This window comes from Chelonia mydas, chromosome 7 (assembly GCF_015237465.2).
Source record: "Chelonia mydas isolate rCheMyd1 chromosome 7, rCheMyd1.pri.v2, whole genome shotgun sequence".
Taxonomy (NCBI): domain Eukaryota; kingdom Metazoa; phylum Chordata; order Testudines; family Cheloniidae; genus Chelonia; species Chelonia mydas.
The window spans coordinates 38,489,005-38,507,113 of record NC_057853.1 but is presented as its reverse complement, the minus strand read 5'-3'; the positions used below and the strand labels follow the sequence as shown (position 1 = coordinate 38,507,113).

At 44.8% G+C, this 18,109-nt stretch overlaps 2 long non-coding RNA genes across 4 annotated transcripts in view; both read left to right on the top strand.

Annotated features, from left to right (window-relative positions):
- Positions 1-18,109, top strand: part of LOC122466635 — a 47,608-nt gene that overhangs the window by 14,256 nt on the left and 15,243 nt on the right. For all 3 annotated transcript variants that reach the window (XR_006292302.1, XR_006292300.1, XR_006292301.1), the window contains one exon: positions 8,078-8,353. This is a non-coding gene — a long non-coding RNA (uncharacterized LOC122466635). The remainder of the gene's footprint in view (positions 1-8,077; positions 8,354-18,109) is intronic.
- Positions 11,702-15,094, top strand: LOC122466636. Its single transcript, XR_006292303.1, has 5 exons — positions 11,702-11,763; positions 12,322-12,456; positions 13,442-13,543; positions 14,141-14,265; positions 14,949-15,094. It is a non-coding gene; the product is annotated as an uncharacterized LOC122466636 (long non-coding RNA).

Sequence of the window (18,109 nt, the reverse complement as noted above, 5' to 3'; positions counted from 1 at the left end):
AGGCAGGGTTATGATACTGTCCAAAGAGTCTTGAACTGGTCGATATACTGATGCTAGCCATGACTGAAGTGGGCAAAGCCTGAGTCTGGCATGCTGTACTACATAGGTACAAACAGCCATGTGCCCTAGAAGCTTCAGGCAATTCCTTGCTGTAGTGGTGGGGAACTGCCTGAGGCCCCGTATGATGTTGCCCAGTGACAGAAACCTGGCTTCTGGGAGGTATGCCCTGGCTTGAGTCAAGTCTGGGACTGCCCATATAAATTCTATCTTCTGAACAGGGGACAGTGTCGATTTGGCATCATTTAGAAGGAGACCCAGTTTGTCGAACATCCTTCTTATGAAGCTGACCTGAGCCTCCACTTGAGATCTGGAGTGGCCTTAGAGCAGCCAGTCGTCGAGGTACAGGAACACCTGTACCTGCTGCTTGTGCAGGTACGCCGCCACGACTGCCATGCACTTGGTGAACACCTGAGATGTCACCGACAGGCCAAATGGGAGGACAGTAAACTGATATAAAAGGAGTACTTGTGGCACCTTAGAGACTGATAGTGGCTGTTGTTCACCACAAACCTGAGGTATTTTCTGTGGGGTGGAATTATCGCCATGTGAAAGTATGCGTCCTTCAAGTTGAGGGCAGCATACCAGTCTCCCGGATCCAGTGAGGGGATAATGGAGGCCAAAGAGACCATGCAGAACTTGAATTTTTTGATGAACTTGTTGAGTTCTCGCAGGTTTAGGATGGGCCTGAGCCCACCCTTGGCTTTCGGTATTAGGAAATACCAGGAGTAGAAGCCCTTGCCCCTTTGCTCCTGAGGAACCTCTTCACTGTCCCTACAGAGAGGAGCGAGTGCACCTCCTGTATAAGAAGTTGCTTGAGAGAGGGGTCCCTGAAGAGGGACAGGGGTGCGGGGGTGGAAAGGTGGGAGGGCACAGAATTGGATGGAATATCCCCTCTCTGCCATGTGGAGCACCCAGCAGTCTGAGGTGATATGGGACCATGCACGGTAGAAAGGGAATAGTCGGGAAGAAAAGGTAAGTAATGTTGGATCCAGTTTCAGCACTGGTGTACTGTCCTCAACTGCACCCTCAAAAGGCTGGCCTGGGGCCAGGCGGTGGCTTAGGCTGGACCAAGCCTTGGCCTGAGGAGGGGTGCTGCCTCCTTCTACCACTCCTATTCCTCCTATGAGGAGCATCCTGGCAGTTCTGAGCTTGGTAGAACCTAGAGGGAGGCTGTGGCCAGAAATGCCTACGTTGAGTGGCGCAGGTATGGAGCCACAAAGATCTGGGGAGTACTTGTGGCACCTTAGAGACTAACCAATTTATTTGAGCATAAGCTTTCGTGAGCTACAGCTCACTTCATCGGATGCATACTGTGGAAAGTATAGAAGATCTTATTATATACACACAAAAAGCATGAAAAAATACCTCCTCCCACCCCACTCTCCTGCTGGTAATAGCTTATCTAAAGTGATCGCTCTCCTTACAATGTGTATGATAATCAAGTTGGGCCATTTCCAGCACAAATCCAGGTTTTCTCACCCTCCGCCCCCCACACACACAAACTCACTCTCCTGCTGGTAATAGCTTATCTAAAGTGACCACCCTCCTTACAATGTGTATGATAATCAAGGTGGGCCATTTCCAGCACAAATCCAGGTTTTCTCACACACCCGCTCCCCACACACACACAAACTCACTCTCCTGCTGGTAATAGCTTATCCAAAGTGACCACTCTCCTTACATTGTGTATGATAATCAAGGTGGGCCATTTCCAGCACAAATCCAGGGTTTAACAAGAACGTCTGGGGGGGGGGGTAGGAAAAAACAAGGGGAAATAGGCTGCCTTGCATAATGACTAAGCCACTCCCAGTCTCTATTCAAGCCTAAGCCTAATTTGCAAATGAATTCCAATTCAGCAGTTTCTCGCTGGAGTCTGGATTTGAAGTTTTTTTGTTGTAAAATAGCGACTTCCATGTCTGTAATCGCGTGACCAGAGAGATTGAAGTGTTCTCCGACTGGTTTATGAATGTTATAATTCTTGACATCTGATTTGTGTCCATTTACTCTTTTACGTAGAGACTGTCCAGTTTGACCAATGTACATGGCAGAGGGGCATTGCTGGCACATGATGGCATATATCACATTGGTGGATGTGCAGGTGAACGAGCCTCTGATAGTGTGGCTGATGTTATTAGGCCCTGTGATGGTGTCCCCTGAATAGATATGTGGGCACAGTTGGCAACGGGATTTGTGCTGGAAATGGCCCACCTTGATTATCATACACATTGTAAGGAGAGTGGTCACTTTAGATAAGCTATTACCAGCAGGAGAGTGAGTTTGTGTGGAGGGGGAGGGGGGAAGGGGGAGAAAACGTGGATTTGTGCTGGAAATGGCCCAACTTGATTATCATACACATTGTAAGGAGAGTGATCACTTTAGATAAGCTATTACCAGCAGGAGAGTGGGGTGGGAGGAGGTATTTTTTCATGCTTTTTGTGTGTATATAATAAGATCTTCTATACTTTCCACAGTATGCATCCAATGAAGTGAGCTGTAGCTCACGAAAGCTTATGCTCAAATAAATTGGTTAGTCTCTAAGGTGCCACAAGTACTCCTTTTCTTTTTGCGAATACAGACTAACACGGCTGTTACTCTGAAAGATCTGAGGGTGGCCCTGCAGTCTTTCAGACTATGGAGTCTTTTATCCGTCTTATCGGAGAAGAGGGCTGAACCCTCGAAGGGGAGGTCCTGGATTGTCCTAGACCTCATGGGGCAGACCAGAGACCTGCAACCAGGAGCCCCTTCTCATTACAACCCCCGTGGCCGCTGTACGTGAGGCTGCATCTGCTGCATCCAATGCCGCCTGTAGGGACGCTCGGAAGATCAGCTTTCCCTCCTCCACCAATGCCAAGAACTCTGCGCGAGAGTCCTGTGGCAGTAGCTCTGCAAACTTGGCCATCGCAGCGCAGGTGTTCTGTGCGTATCTGCTCACGATGGCCTGTTGATTTGCGATGCGGAGCTGTAGTCCCCCAGTGGAATAGACCTTCCTGCTGAAAAGGTCTAGTCTTTTTGCATCCCTATTCTTAGGGAAGGCGCCCCGGTAGCCCTGGCACTCTTGCTGATTGGCTGCATCAACCACCAGGGAGCCGAGGGGTGGGTGGGTGTACAAATGTTCATATCCCTTAGAAGGGACAAAGTACCGCCTTTCATTCCTCTTGGCCATAGGGGCCAGAAATGCAGGGGTCTGCCACAGGGTTTTCATTGTCTCTGTAATCATCTTTATTAAGGGCAAGGCGATATGAGAGTGTCCAGAGGACGCAAGGATGTTGACAATTGGGTCGGATTCCTCTACCACCTCCTCCGCCTGTATGCCCAAGTTCTGGGCAACACGACATAACAGCTATCCTCCAGAGCTGGGGCCGTCAGCGTCCCCACCACAGCTTCATCCGGGGAGGATGAGGAGGAGAGGCCTAGCAGCAGGCCCTGCTCACTCCCTTCAGCACCCTGTGGGTCTCATGGCATGCGGTATTGCTGACCCCCTAGGTCCGAAGCATGCGGTGCCAGGGCTGTTGAGAGCAGAAATATCGCTGCCTAGGCAGGCGGTGCCGAAGTTGTTGATTCCAGCGGTGCCGATATCGTTGACGTCGGTGGCACCGAGGATGCAGTTGTCAGTGGTGCCGCTGTTGGGAGGGTTGGTGCCGGAACTTCAGGGGACAACAGCGGTGTCGGTGGTGCTTCTGCTGGCGGTGCCTGCAGGGGGACGAAGGATGCTGAGGACAGCGACCTGGACCTAGAGCCCTGGATCTGTCCCTGGCTCTGGTGATACGCCCATGGTGTCCAAAAGGGCCACTGCATTGAAGGTTGCCACTGTTGAGGGCAGAGTGCTGGGTAGGGCTGGTGGTCGTGGTGAGATCTGGACCTCCTGCTCCTGGTCCTATCAGAGTGGTAGGATTCCAACTCCAAGGTCTCCAACTAGGAGGACCATGGGGGAGCGGTACTCTGAGCCACCGGAGAGTGGTAACGAGAGATTGGGGACCAGTGCAGCTCCCCAGCATGGGTGGGCCATGCCAGGGAGAGATGCACTGGAGATGGTGATTGGCATGCCATCATCGCTGGTTTGCCCCTTGATTGGAACTGGGGCCCCGCGGTCACTGGTGACTTGTCTCTCCTCTGCGGGGAGGACGGCATCATGAGGCATATAAAGTCCTTGGCTGCCTCAAATGCCTCCAGTATCGAGGGAAGCTGGAGGTGATCCTCTTGGAGGTCTGGGGACCATTGAGGGTTCGGACCCAACTGTACCCCATACGGGGCAGGAGTCAACAAGACCCTGGAAGGTGGGAAAGACGAGGTGGCCTGGCTCGGAAAGTGCTTTGATGCCACAGATCCCTTGGTCTTTGGAGGGGAAGAGTGACCCCTATCCGGCCTTTTCTTCTTCTGCGGCACCGGGGACTGAGAATGGTGCCCAACAGAAGAAGGTTTCTTATGGGCGAAGCCATGGTGGTGCCGTGACTCCTTAGGGTCCTTCCTAGGCACCGGCTTGTGGACCGTCGGCGCCGGAGCACTGCAGACCGACGAGGAAGTGCTTCGCGTGGATTCTGCCAACCCCTGGTTGGCTTGCAGTCAGAGCAGGATTTTCAGCCTTTGATCCTGGTCTTTAAGGGTCCTAGGACGAAAAGCCTTGCAGATTCTGCACTTGTCCTTCTGGTGGCTCTCCCCGAGGCACCGTAGACAGGAAGAGTGCGGGTCACTCTTCAGCATAAACTTGCCAGAGACCTTGCAGACTTTGAACCCTGGGGACAAGGGCATACCCCAGAACCGGGGAAAACGTTGTTGGGGGGAACCCCCAATAATTCTTAATAACTACAACAACTAACTATGGCTAATAACTAACTAACTATTTTAAATTATGAAAACTGAAGTGGACACTACCAAAAATGCTTGCAATGCAAGCGCGACAGTTGTTCCAGCTAGCCATCATCAGTGGTAAGAGGGAACTGAGGGGGTGGAGGGTCGGCAGGGCCCTATATTGGGCGCCATGAAGGAGTGACTCCAGGGAGCGCCCAGGCCGACCCTACGGATGCTGCTAAGGGAAAAATCTTCTGTCTGGCGTGCATGCGGCGTGCACGCACCTGATTGCAATGGACATGAACAAGCACTCAAAGAAGAATACTATTTCTTTAAATAAATAAAAGATGCTGTGATGAGGGGTTCCACTCCACTAAGATGGCACCTCTTCCTGGAAGTTCTGGAGAATAGCTTGCAAGGGCATCACCTCTTTCTGCAGTTGCCCACTGTCTCTCCACCTCTCTCTGAGTCTGCAGCCCCTCTATCACACCATGAGCTGTTGCTGCCTGTTTATGACTCAGTCTTCCAACGGGGTCACTCTTCTTGTTTTCCTCTTCTGGGGTACCAAAGACTTCCTTCGGCAGTCCTAAGCAGTCTTCCTATTCGCTGCCTTGTAGTGCCACTCCCTAAATGGCTGGCAGGGGAACACGGGCCAGCTTGCTACGCTGGGTTCTGGCTCAGGGACCTTCTAGCCAGCCATCCCTGAGCCCTGACCTGGCTTCTCCTCTCACTGGGTTTGCCAGCCCAAACACACCTCCCTTCTCCCAGGGAGTGATTACAGACTTTCCTCGGCTGCCAATTTCCAGCCTTTATAATCCCAGCCCAGCTTGTTCCTCCTCAGCTGGCTTCCTCATTCAATCAGTGGATTGCTTAGTCACCTGACTCCTCTCCGCTGTGGCCTATTGGGTTAATTAGCCCTCTTCTCAGTCTGCATTAACCCTTTCAAGGAAAGTGTGGGGTGAACACCGCAACACAGTTGCATTTATTTGTCTGCTTTCTTTATTGCCCTTCTTGTCCGAATTGTTCACAATCCTCCATTTTGTTGCTGTCTTGCTGGGAATTGTCCAAATAGAATTTTTAATTGTATCTATTTTTCTACATAGCCAAGAAGGTACTAAAAGACAACAGATGCCAAGAAATAATCTCAGATGCCATGATGCAATAACTGTTAACAAATGCTTACATATGAATGGCCATTACTTTCTCGGTGTAAGTTGTGCCAAGAAATGTTTCTAGGAAAAGGAAAGTGTCCAAAGCTCACCACTGTTAGCAATGCGCATACATTTTTCTTACTGTTCTTATAACACTGCAGATCTGACTTAACCATTTCATCCTCCTCTTCCTGAAACCACTGGAGACAAGTTTATTTCATAAGTGCTGGAAAAACTTTCAGTATTTTGGTTCTTTTCATTTATTTGTATTTTTGAAATTTCTTATTAAGGCAAAGTTACATTACTGGTTGTAATCATACTAATTATACATTACTTATTACTTATTCAGGATCAGATTAATATTCAAAGAACCTGGCTAAAGATTCTAGATTGCTGACTGAGTTCTCCTCCTCTGAGTATATTAAAAAGGATGACCAAATTTCTAAAAACCTATCCTCTTTATGGAGTTTCTCTTGTGTACGTACTTGGTGGGAAAGCTTTTCCATGACAAGGACAGTCCACATTTTACTTTCTTATATAACACACCATACACAATTCCCTAGGAGGAAGAGTCACATTTTTCCAGTAATGTGCTATACAAAGTCGAGCTGCTAGCAAGAACTTGGTCATTCTGTTTAAAATGCAGATCCTTTAATGGAGCATTAAGTAAGCAGCTCAGGGGATCTCTAGAAAGTCAGCATTTTGTCATAAGATGAATCTCTTTAATAATTTCCTCTCAAAACTTTCTAATTTATGGACACGACTACCACATGTGCAAGTATGTTCCCATTTCCCCACAATCTCTCTAACAGAGTTTTTCTGTAGAAGCAACGATATGATGGATCTTAACTGAAGTCTAATGTCATTTACACAGTAAATTTATATAAATTTTATTTATGAGCTACACAAATTGAAGATGTAAATCCCCTTTCCCACATAGATACCCACTCTTCCAGATCAATTTTTTGTCCAAATCCTTCTCCCATCTTTTCTTCTGGGTTGTTATCTTCTCAACATCTTTTTCAATCAAAATTGTTTATATCTTAGAAATTACATTTCTATTTTTGGTAAAGGCTTTAATTTTATTATTTTTAATTATATATATATAATTATATAATATATATATACACACACACGCACATATACACATGCACATACATAAATATGTAATGTACCTGAACAATATAGTTGTATGGAGAAGTTAACTGATTAATACTATTGTTATAAAGTTAAAGGGGTTAATACAACCAAATTTGGTTATTTTTAACATAACTATGACCTTCCTATGACTTTTACTAAAATTTGTCATGATGCCCACATCGCCAGAAACACAAATCTCTTGTCAACAGCAAGAGTTAGTAATAGAGAACATTTGTTTATAATCTATTAATATCAAGCTATTATGATGAATGAGCTGCATTCTGCCATCTTCCCACCTCCACTGCCATCAGTCATTCTGTTTAGTTTGTTGCTGAATTAAAATGTGTTAAGTTTTTCAGCATGTTACCACACAAAATCACTCTGTAAGTTACACATGACTTGGATATCTGAAAAAGCACACAACTACAACAAATATGTGCTCTCAGGGGTCATGTGCATATCTCTGCAAAAGTGACAAAAAGTGAAATAAAATTAGAAACTAAAAACAATGTAGAGTCAGAAAAAAGAATTTAAAAACTAGAGACAGGAAGCAGTACTAATATTAAGTTGTGATAGATAAATAAAATATGCAAGTTTTTTCTTGTTTTCTGAGTTGTTCTTTACAAAGAATATAAATAAAAAATAAAAATAAACTAGGATACTGGGAGAAGGACTTGGAGAAAGTAAGAGAGGGAAGCGGTATATCATTGATTAATGTGCATGTGAGTATGACAGTTCTATTACATGAGATAACTAAAAAGTGAGGCATATAAATAAAAAGGTGACACATTTAACGTTTGATATTTAATAGGCTATTTATCAGTATTAATTCTCACTATGCCTCAGAGTATCCATCTTTAAAATGGAGATAACACCTATCTGCTCCACACTGTGTTTTGTGACTAGACTAAATTAACATCTACACTTATTTCCCTGCACAGAAAGAAGCAGAATCATCTATTACATGACCTTGGTTCTGGCAGATAAGGACCTTAACCAGCCACTGTTTGCAGAAGCTGTGGGCACAAATTAGAACAAGCACTGGAGGGAATAACAGCTCCCCCAACACACCAGACTGCTGAACCCTTTGAGGAAAAACCCATCCTAAGAATCCAGCCACAACAATCCATTTCCTTCACCATCCAGGTTCTGGAACACTCCTGAAACCTCTGTGACAGCACCTCCATGGCAACAATTTCTACTTTAACAATTTCCTTGTAAGCACTGCAGAACCATGCACCACCGGCTTTCAGAACAGCTAAGGCAGGGCACACATCTTTGGTCACACCCATCATGTTTGGCAATCTCACATGTGGTGCTTTCTGTCAAGAATGTAGATATCACATCAGATCTTTTTGTAGCTTTTGGTAAGATCCATAGCAGCAGAGACCAATGCTTAATTGTATCTTTTAAAGCCAAAAGAGAGACACTCTTGCTACAGCATTTCATGTAGCACACCACACTAAGGGAATTAGAGTGATTTGACAAATGGCCGAAGGAACTTAAGGTAACTGAGCCCTTTCGTACATAGTAGAATTACATATCTACGTAGCATGAGCTAAGTAAAGTTTGAGATATTACATTCATGGAGCAGTTTTATTTTTAAAAGAAAAATCAGTTAACCTATAGTCAGTAACACTATAATCAGTTAACCTATAGTCAGTAACACGAAATGTCTTAGGCAGGTGCTTTACTTAAAAAGACAAAGTAGATCATTGAAAAGACTGGTGGGTAACATTGACGTTAAACTCCCCAACCAGTCACAAACAGGTCTTCTCATCTCCCACACTGGTTATCAAGAAGCAGAAAAGAAATCACACAGCCCCCTTTTTTGCATTCCAGTTCTCTGGCTCCCAATCAGCACCTAGGTCCAGTACAGAGAAAACAGAAGAACAGCCATACTGGGTCAGACCAAAGGTCCATCTAGCCCAGTATCCTGTAACCTATTTTCTAGCCCAGTATCCTGTAACCTGTCACAAAATGTCCTAAGCAGGAGCTTTACTGAAAAAGACAAAGTAGATCATTGAAAAATCATCTGTAGTCTGTCCCTGGGGCACAGGGCACCGATGTTAAGTAATTTCAACGAGTCCCACTCAGTCGAAGCAGAACCATAAAAAGAACCCAGCTCTCCTGATTCTCCTGTTCTATCCTCCTCTCTAGAGCTGCCTGTCATCCCTTATGGGATGAACTACTTCTACTGAACCAGGGCTGACTGCAGACACACACCAGAGATGCCAGCTGTTAGCCAAGCAGGGGAAGCAGAACTCTGGATCTTCAGCTCCAAAAATAGGCCTCTGTCACTTGAGCAAAAAGAGAATTACCACCAGTTCTCCCTAAAATTGGAGCTTTGATTTATCTTTTGGGGCTAGTCTCTAGAGAGGGCATATCATCACAAACAAATGGGCAGGGCAGGCAGGGATGCACACATACATAACAGCCACTACCTCACCCCCTTTTGGGGAGTTAACACGTGGTTGTCATAGCAATTGCGCCACAGCCTTTATTGTGACATCCTCCAGCCCAAGCAAAGCTATTGAGGCAACGAACAAAAGTCAGTGCTCAACTTGGCCTCAGAGAGAGACAGTTGGTGCTGTGCTGTACTGCAGCAATTCTGACAATTTCTGTTACATTGCATTCAAGATTTGGCATTCACACCTCAGAAGTAAGTGCATTTTTTCATGTACCCAACATAATAGAACTGTGTGAGTTTTTTATGACTGGAGTTGTGGGGCCACAGGGGTTTCAGCCTAGTTCTTCTTCGTGGGCATTAGATAGATTATTCCTGTACCTTTGAACCGAGATGATTCCAAACAAAAACAAAGCTAACAAAGGAAAGCCTGGAAAGACTCTTAACCGAGTATGGCAGGAATTATAGATAGACTGTCAACTGAGATGCTGAATCAAACAGCAGCTTTGACTTTCAAGACATTTCAGGCATACCTGAACATTACTTGGGGTCTAACTTACACCTGTGATTTCAACGCCTTCCATCCTGGGGGTTTTAACATGGATCATTTGTTGTTTGGGTGGCTCTTTTCATTGTAGTTAGTGCTGGGGCTGGAGAGCCAGACGTCTCAGATCTCGTCCCCAGCTTTGCCATTGGCCTGCTTTCAATACTGATCTGGCCAATATAAAGAGCAGTGTTCTCGGGATCAATCCCCTAAGCCACTCAGTTCCCTTCATAATAATCTAGGAAAATAAATGTGTGGCCCTTAAATAATTCTCCCCCTACTAATCCACGAGTCCATGTCATGGATTGTTATGTGTCTTATACATTCAATATCAGTGAGGCTCACTTTATCCCATATATGCACATCTTAGTGGTATCTGTGTTCTTAGAAGATGGGTTACCCCTTGCAAATTAAAATCTCGTTGTTTCGCTATCCCCTCACTTGTGCCCACTCCCTGTTTTATGGATTGCAAAGACATTGATTAGGTGACCGAAAGCAGCTCAGCTCTAATCCTAGTGCAATAGCCTGCATATTTTCCCCTTCTGTGGGGCACAATGGGTCGATCTGGCAAAAGACTGGTTCACGGAGCATGTGTTGGCCAGCAGCACCACGGGCTTCACATTCCGACTTTTCTTTATATTGAAGGACTATTAACTTCATTATCGAAATAAGGACTCTGAGAGAGTTAATGCCATAAGAATTGCTCAGAAGTTACTTGACTCTTGGTTTACAATGCTGGTTTTTAATTTATTTCATGATCATATTAACTGCACTGAAAAAGCAGCTGCTAAATGCCTTTCCAACTGCTACAAACCTCACTTTGAACTTGTCCTAAAGAAAGCAGCAGAGCACTCCACTGTCACAGTAGCTCACTGGGTTTGTTTGCTGGGAAGAACCTTAAACATGACTTAATCAGTCCCTTAAACCAGAGGGATATTGTAGGAGATACGGGAACAGTTTTCAGGCCATGGTCAGCTGCAGAGATCACCTCATGGTTCAATGAATTTTTTTGCCCTGTCACTAATTAGATGAGCACCAACCTGAAAAACAGCCCTATCTTCAAAAGACAATACTAATCCTCTGTCTAGCCAGTGATCCTAAATATATATATATATATATATATAGCACCAATCACCACAACATCTCTCTAGCCATCTATCAAACTAGGGAAGTATTATTTACCTCTTCACATAACACAAGAAAAAGGGGTCACCCAATTAAATTAATAGGCAGTACATCTAAAACAAAATTAAGTACTTCTTCACACCATGCATAGTCAACCTGTGGAACTCATTGCCAAGGGATGTTGTGAAGGCCAACAGGACAACTGCGTTCAAAAAAAGAATTAGATAAATTCATGGAGGACAAGTCCATCAATGGCTAGTAGCCAGGATGGTCAGGGACTCAATCCCCATGCTCCAGGTATCCTAAACGTCAGGCTGCTAGAAGCTGGGACTGTACGACACTTGAAATTGCCCAGTAATGTTCATTCCTTCTGAAGCATCTGGCACTGGTCACTTTCAGAAGACAAGATACTCCCATTCTCAGATCATCTCTCTTTAACCGCATGGAAGATTTCCCTAATGTCTAATGTAGACCTCTCTATTTTTATTCAGTTAAGGTCTGAGGACCCATTAGTGGATGATGGACTACCTGAAGTCAATCCTGGATTCTTGGTAAGAAGATAAGAAAAGTTTTACATTGTACACGACGTACAGCGTGACAGAATGTATGCGGGGGTGGTGACGGGGGAAAAGGTCAGAGTTTGGGCCGCTTAGTGTAGCCAGAAAGCCTCCGAATATCATGTAGACCACTGACAGCTTCACACATAATCCTGCAGGCAACTCTGCTTAGTGTATAGTGTCGCATGTCTCCTACTGAACCCCGTTAACGGTTGAGTGGTTAAATGTCTGGGTTCCTCTCAGAGATCCCTTCCTCAAAGAATATTTGTAGGTGCCTCAAAAACTCATTAAGCCACTCTTTTAAATTACGTTTCCTGCTCAATGCTGGAGTCAGCAATTCTTTAGCTCCTCTACTGTTCACAGCATTCCTTAAACCCACTGTTCATAAATTGCCTTGGTTACGGGTAAAATACTCTTATTAGGAACCCATTGGGATATTGTCGGTCATTTACACAGAAGGAACAGATAATCAACATACTGTGTATTCCAACCCTAAACCGAGAGACAGTGCACGACCCATTTCTAACATTTTGTTGTTTCCATTTCATTTAGGGTGAAGGTTCCATCAGGGGCCAGACCACGTGTCCACACCCAATTTGCAGCTACTTTTTGGCCCCTCACATACTTTTTCTTCCCACTTGAAGCCTCCTCACCTCTCAAAAAATCCCATCAATCCTCATTCATCAGGTAATTCTGGCAATGAGCATACTCCTTGCCCTAGGTGAGAGTACTTTGGGGGCTGCAGGGTTTCAGGTACATGTGTGGAACAGGGCCCCCATCTTTCTGAAAATGTGGATGCAGCGCTGTTCAAAAAACTCTTCCTTAGCCAGAGGTCTGTGTCCTGCCTGGACCCCTGCAAAGTCTGGGTCTAAGATACTCTGAGAATGTCCACGTCTGGAGCTTGGGACCCATTTTTCTAAGTTAGGATGCTCTCAAAGAGTGAAAAATAAGGGAATTAGGAACAGAAAATGCAGCAGTCACATGTCTAGTGTATCTCAACTTTGCTCTCTGTATTTCATTTGACTGTAGGGTAGGCAGTGGGTGAGGAATAGCTCTACTAAGAGGACAAAGTACTTATAAAGGTATTTCTACAGTGCAATGTGGGGAAGGGGCTCCTGAGAGCTTCACTTCTTTATCTGTGTGATTGTCATATTCTCCCGTATCACTGCACTTCAGTGGAAAGGAAAAGTCTTAACACATTTGCAGAGTGAGTCAAAGAGTCAGTTATTGCTTTGGCAAAGGAGTTTACTACTGTTCCTATAGTGGGAATTCAGAACTGCCCAGTTACATATTATCCTGAATTCCCTGGCCTACCACCTGCCATTCTGACAATTCTGCAGTTCGGAGTACGATATTTGAATTCCGCTACTTGTAGGAGAGATCGTATTATCTCTGTAATAGAGTAATAGTAACACTTGTTTGGGTAAAGCAACTTTGGTTGTTCTCCTTCCCACAATCATTTACTTGTTTCTACTGCCATAGCCAAGCCCGAGAGGCTTTGAACTATGGATTTTATTACAAGTTGGAGGCAAGGAGAGGGGGATTTAAATAGAATCGTAATGGCAGAGGTGAATTTAGCTGTGCATTAACAGGGGCCACTGTGGCATATTTAGGACAAGTAGGACATTGTTCAGCTGCTAATAATATTTTGCATCTATTTCTCTTATTTTAGGACACAGTATACATCAGCCGAGAGTTCAGACTCTCACATTCAGTGATCGGCCCCAAGAAGCTTGGGCGGGCCATGGAATTCCAATCCCCTCTTCCCTCTTCAGTGAGTATTCAAGTTCTCCTTCATTCTAGCTTGTGCGTACATTAAGGATGGTGTGGGAGGGGGTCTGCAAGGGCTCAGATGCATGTAAGGAATAGTGCTGCCACCTTCCTGAAAATGCAGGACAGTTCTCTCCGTCTGGGCATTGTAAGAAAGCTCGACATTCTCTCTCTCACCTTGGGCACTGTCTAACCCCTGAATAGTCCCGGCCATGACTCCACACCTTAACATCCATAACATTCCACACCCTAACATCCATAATTAGAGCTGTTTGTCCCACCCTTTCCTTATTTATATCGTTCCAACACTACTTTACAGAGAAGGATGAAGGCAAGGTCCCTGCTTGGAGACCCTACAGTCTCTCTTGACAAGGAAAAGGGAAAGATGTAAAACCCATTATTTCCCCTTCCTTTAGTTTTTGGCTGTTGCTTCTTCATCCTCACCCAGATGAAAGATGCTCGTATTGCCTCCTTTAAAGCAATACACATTTTATTCGTGAAGGGAGGAGAATTGATACAGATATGAGTTAAATACAGATTAGCAGAGCGGGAAACGGGGTTTGCTACACAGCAGCTGATCTTTCAACTCATTTCCTTTAAGGTTGAGCTCTCTACATCAGCCATTAAAGCATCACTGGCAACTGAAGACCCTTATTTTACCCCAGATCAACCTCATATTCTGGACTGGGGCTTTCCAGACAACTGACCTTCATCATCTTCCCCGCAGTGAGTATTCAGAGTCTCAGCCATTCTTCCCTGAGTGTATCTTAGAAATGCTATTTACCTATTTGTACAGGGCTGAAAATGAAAATTTAGAACTACAGCCTACAACCATTCAGCCTACACCAAACTCTGACTCACTCAGAGCACTCTCTGATCTTTGGCCAGATCCTACAATTCTTGGAACTTGTCTTTTGCCAGCTTGCTACCACTGACTTATTTATATGTATGCAGTGTTCATGCAGAGTTCCTTATTCCTTGACTATGGCAGGAGGAAGTACCTCCTTTCCTTTATTGTAGACTTTGGAAATACTATACATGCTTTGGGGGTTGAGATTAGTATTATTTTCCGCAATTCGCTACAACTATCTGCTCCAACTGCCCCAGAAGGAAGGACATGCATGACAGTCGCATTTACTCACTGCCCTCCAATAATGCAAGTTCTCCGTAATATACTGGACTTTGCTGGTGTCTACCGCAATCCTTTACTTGCTTCTTCTGCCCTCCATGGGCAGAGAAGCTTTGCATGTTCTCTTTGAAAACATGAGGGAATTGATGAGTAGTCTGCGGGAAGGAGAGTGGATTCCTACCGCTGTGATGTGCATGTCAAATTTCAGGTCTATACAGGGTATGCACTGCCATTTTTCAGCTTTGGATGAGCATTTAGTTTTCTATTTCTGTCCTTTTAGGATGTGGACTCCAGCATCTGGCCATTGAACAGATCACAGCGTGTTCGTTGCCCTGGGAGGCTTCAGTCCAACCATTCTATCCAGAAGGAGGTTTGCTTTAATTTAGAGCAGACCCTCTTCCATTCAGTGAGTACAGGAGATCTACTGTGCAGGTCCATCTTTCTTTCTTTTGTGAGGAGAGGGGTCCGTAAAGGCTCAGCTTAAAGCATGGAATAGAGTTGCCATCTACCCGAAAACATAAATAGAAGATGATTATGTTGCTCCAGGCATTCTAAGGAGGCACCAAATTCCAGATTCCTCAGGACACTCATCAGATATTTTGTCCCTCCCAGAGGACAGGGAATCAGATTACACAGAATCACAGTTACATCCAGTAACTCAGAGCTGAAAATGAAAGTTAAGTGAATTCAGGGTTCAGCAGGGAAGAGGATAAAAAGACAGAGGGATTAGTCCAGTTCCTTATTCTATGTATGGAGGGTGTTGCAACTGCACAACATAGTGCATCAAGTGAAGGTGAAAATACATGAAAACGACAAGTTACGTTTCTGGAGATTTATTCTCTCTCGATAAAGAGAGGTGTTTCTATCCCCATACGCAACAGATCATTCAAGAGAGGTTTATTCTCCCCCAGTGATCACTGGGCAGAGGTTTAGACTCCCCAGCAAGGCACTGATCAGATATTTTGTCCCTCCCAGAGGACAGGGAATCAGATTCCCCATCACAGAGATATGGCCACCACTGTTGAAGTTCCCACAATGTCTAGCAATGCAGCGTATGAGTTGCAAGAAAGCTTCAGTGCAGTTACGACTTTGAAGTCAGGACAGTCAGGACCCCAAGACCATAACCTTAGGATGCAGTCTCAGATAATTTGGCAGAAGTGTCCTGTACTTCAAGTGCACGAATGCCCTATTTGCTGCCTACTTATTGTGTCCTTAAAGACAAGGCTGGTGCGACAGCGTTACTTAAGAAGGGACAAAGGAAGAGCCTGGAAGTAGAAACACATCAAACAGACTGACCCTGGGCTTATTGTCCTCTGCAGGTGTGTGCACCAAAGAGAGACTTCAGGTGCTCCCAAATGCATATCTGTGCTCTCTCTCTCAAGGAGCGACATTGCTGGCCATAATGATGAGGAGAGAAAGACTCAGCAACTACCTGAGGCAATTCCAACAAAAACATTAGTGTCAATGCAACATCTGTTTAGTCTCAACCTCTCAACTAGTACCTCAGGTATCTCTGCTGGGGGAAATTATAGCATTGTCTGTGAACTTCTGCCCAAAGATCAGGGAGGGTGGAGGAGAACTGTGAACCCACTGAACTCGCATGGGGACTATGGGTGTCCGCAAAGGAAGATGAGGCAAGAGAGATCAGGAGGAGGAGGAGAGAAGTGAAAAGTAAAAACACGTCAACTCTTAAATGAGTTTGGAGTTTCATTGTGGTTCTCAATAACCACACTGCAGTAAGCAGACAATCCTCTGGCACTCGCAGGTTATTGAGCTCCACTCTTATATGCAGCTTGCCCTAGGATCGTTACAAGTCTTGTAATGGAGGTAAGCTATCTGGTCAAACTATACACAGACACACACACTGCCGCATTGTCAGCTTAGGGCATCCTATCTGATAGAAAAGGAGTACTTGTGGCACCTTACACGGCTGCTACTCTGAAACCTATCTGATAGAGATGTCAGCTGGCAGCCAGGCTCAGGGTACAGGCTGGCTAAACCTTGCAAATGGTCATTGAACACCCAAGGTATGTTGTAGAACAGCTACTTCCCAGCTCACAGGTAAGAGTAAGATCAGTTTCAAAAAGCTCTCTTTTTGTTCACCACCTAGTTCTTTCTTCTATTTTAGCGATTAACCTCTCAGCCTCCATCACACAGACAACATCTCCCACATCCTCCCTGCACATTCTCCCCAGTCCCAGGGATGATCGTATGAGCATAATGATGTCCTTGATATTTTAAATGATATGTCAAGATCGCCTCTATGCCCTATGATCATTACAAGTCTTGTAATGGAGGTAAGCTATCTGGTCAAACTATACACAGACACACACACTGCCGCATTGTCAGCTTAGGGCGTCCTATCTGATAGAAAAGGAGTACCTGTGGCACCTTACACGGCTGCTACTCTGAAACCTATCTGATAGAGATGTCAGCTGGCAGCCAGGCTCAGGGTACAGGCTGGCTAAACCTTGCAAATGGTCATTGAACACCCAAGGTACGTTGTATGTTTTCCTCACGTTGCCCCTTGTATTCCATCATTGCAAAGAAATATTAAACGGTGCCTAGTTGCAAGACTTCTAGCAAACAGAGTTCTAGAATTTTGTACATTCCTTTCCTTTGTTTCTTTTTTGATCTAGGAAAGAACACCTGTGCTGATATTAGAACAGCTGCTTCCCAGCTCACAGGTAAGAGTAAGATCAGTTTCAAAAAGCTCTCTTTTTTGTTCACCACCTAGTTCTTTCTTCTATTTTAGCGATTAACCTCTCAGCCTCCATCACACAGACAACATCTCCCACATCCTCCCTGCACATTCTCCCCAGTCCCAGGGATGATCGTATGAGCATAATGATGTCCTTGATATTTTAAATGATATGTCAATATTGCCTCTGTTTCCTGAAAGAAATGAGAGCATATAAAGTGTCAAAGAGAAGATGGAAAAATAACTGGAAGTTTTGGGTTGCTTTCTAGGTTCCATGTTTGTCCAAAATAGAATATTTATCAGGCTGGAAACAAACGTCTGGAAATGCATCCACGAGACCACATGCCATCAGGGTCCAGAGTCACCGTTAGGAAATAACTCCTAGGAGACCTCATATTTGGCAAATATCCATGGGAAACATCTCCCATAAGACCACATACAATCAGCCATAGCTGATAGATGTTTCATCTGTTGGAAACATCTCCTATGAGATCTTGCACCACTGGGCTATATTTCCATCAGTAGAAAGCTCTCCTGTGAGACTTCATATCAGCGACTGCAATATCATCCACTGAAAAGTTATATACGTTTGTTCTACTGTCAACTTCCTGGGATTAAGGACTGTCTCCTGTTTTCTACTGCACTGAGCACATCATTGAATAAAATAAAATAAAATAATTCATTTTACTTCTTTCTTTGGTTTTTCCTCTGTCTCTCTCTACTACGGGAGAATCAGCCTT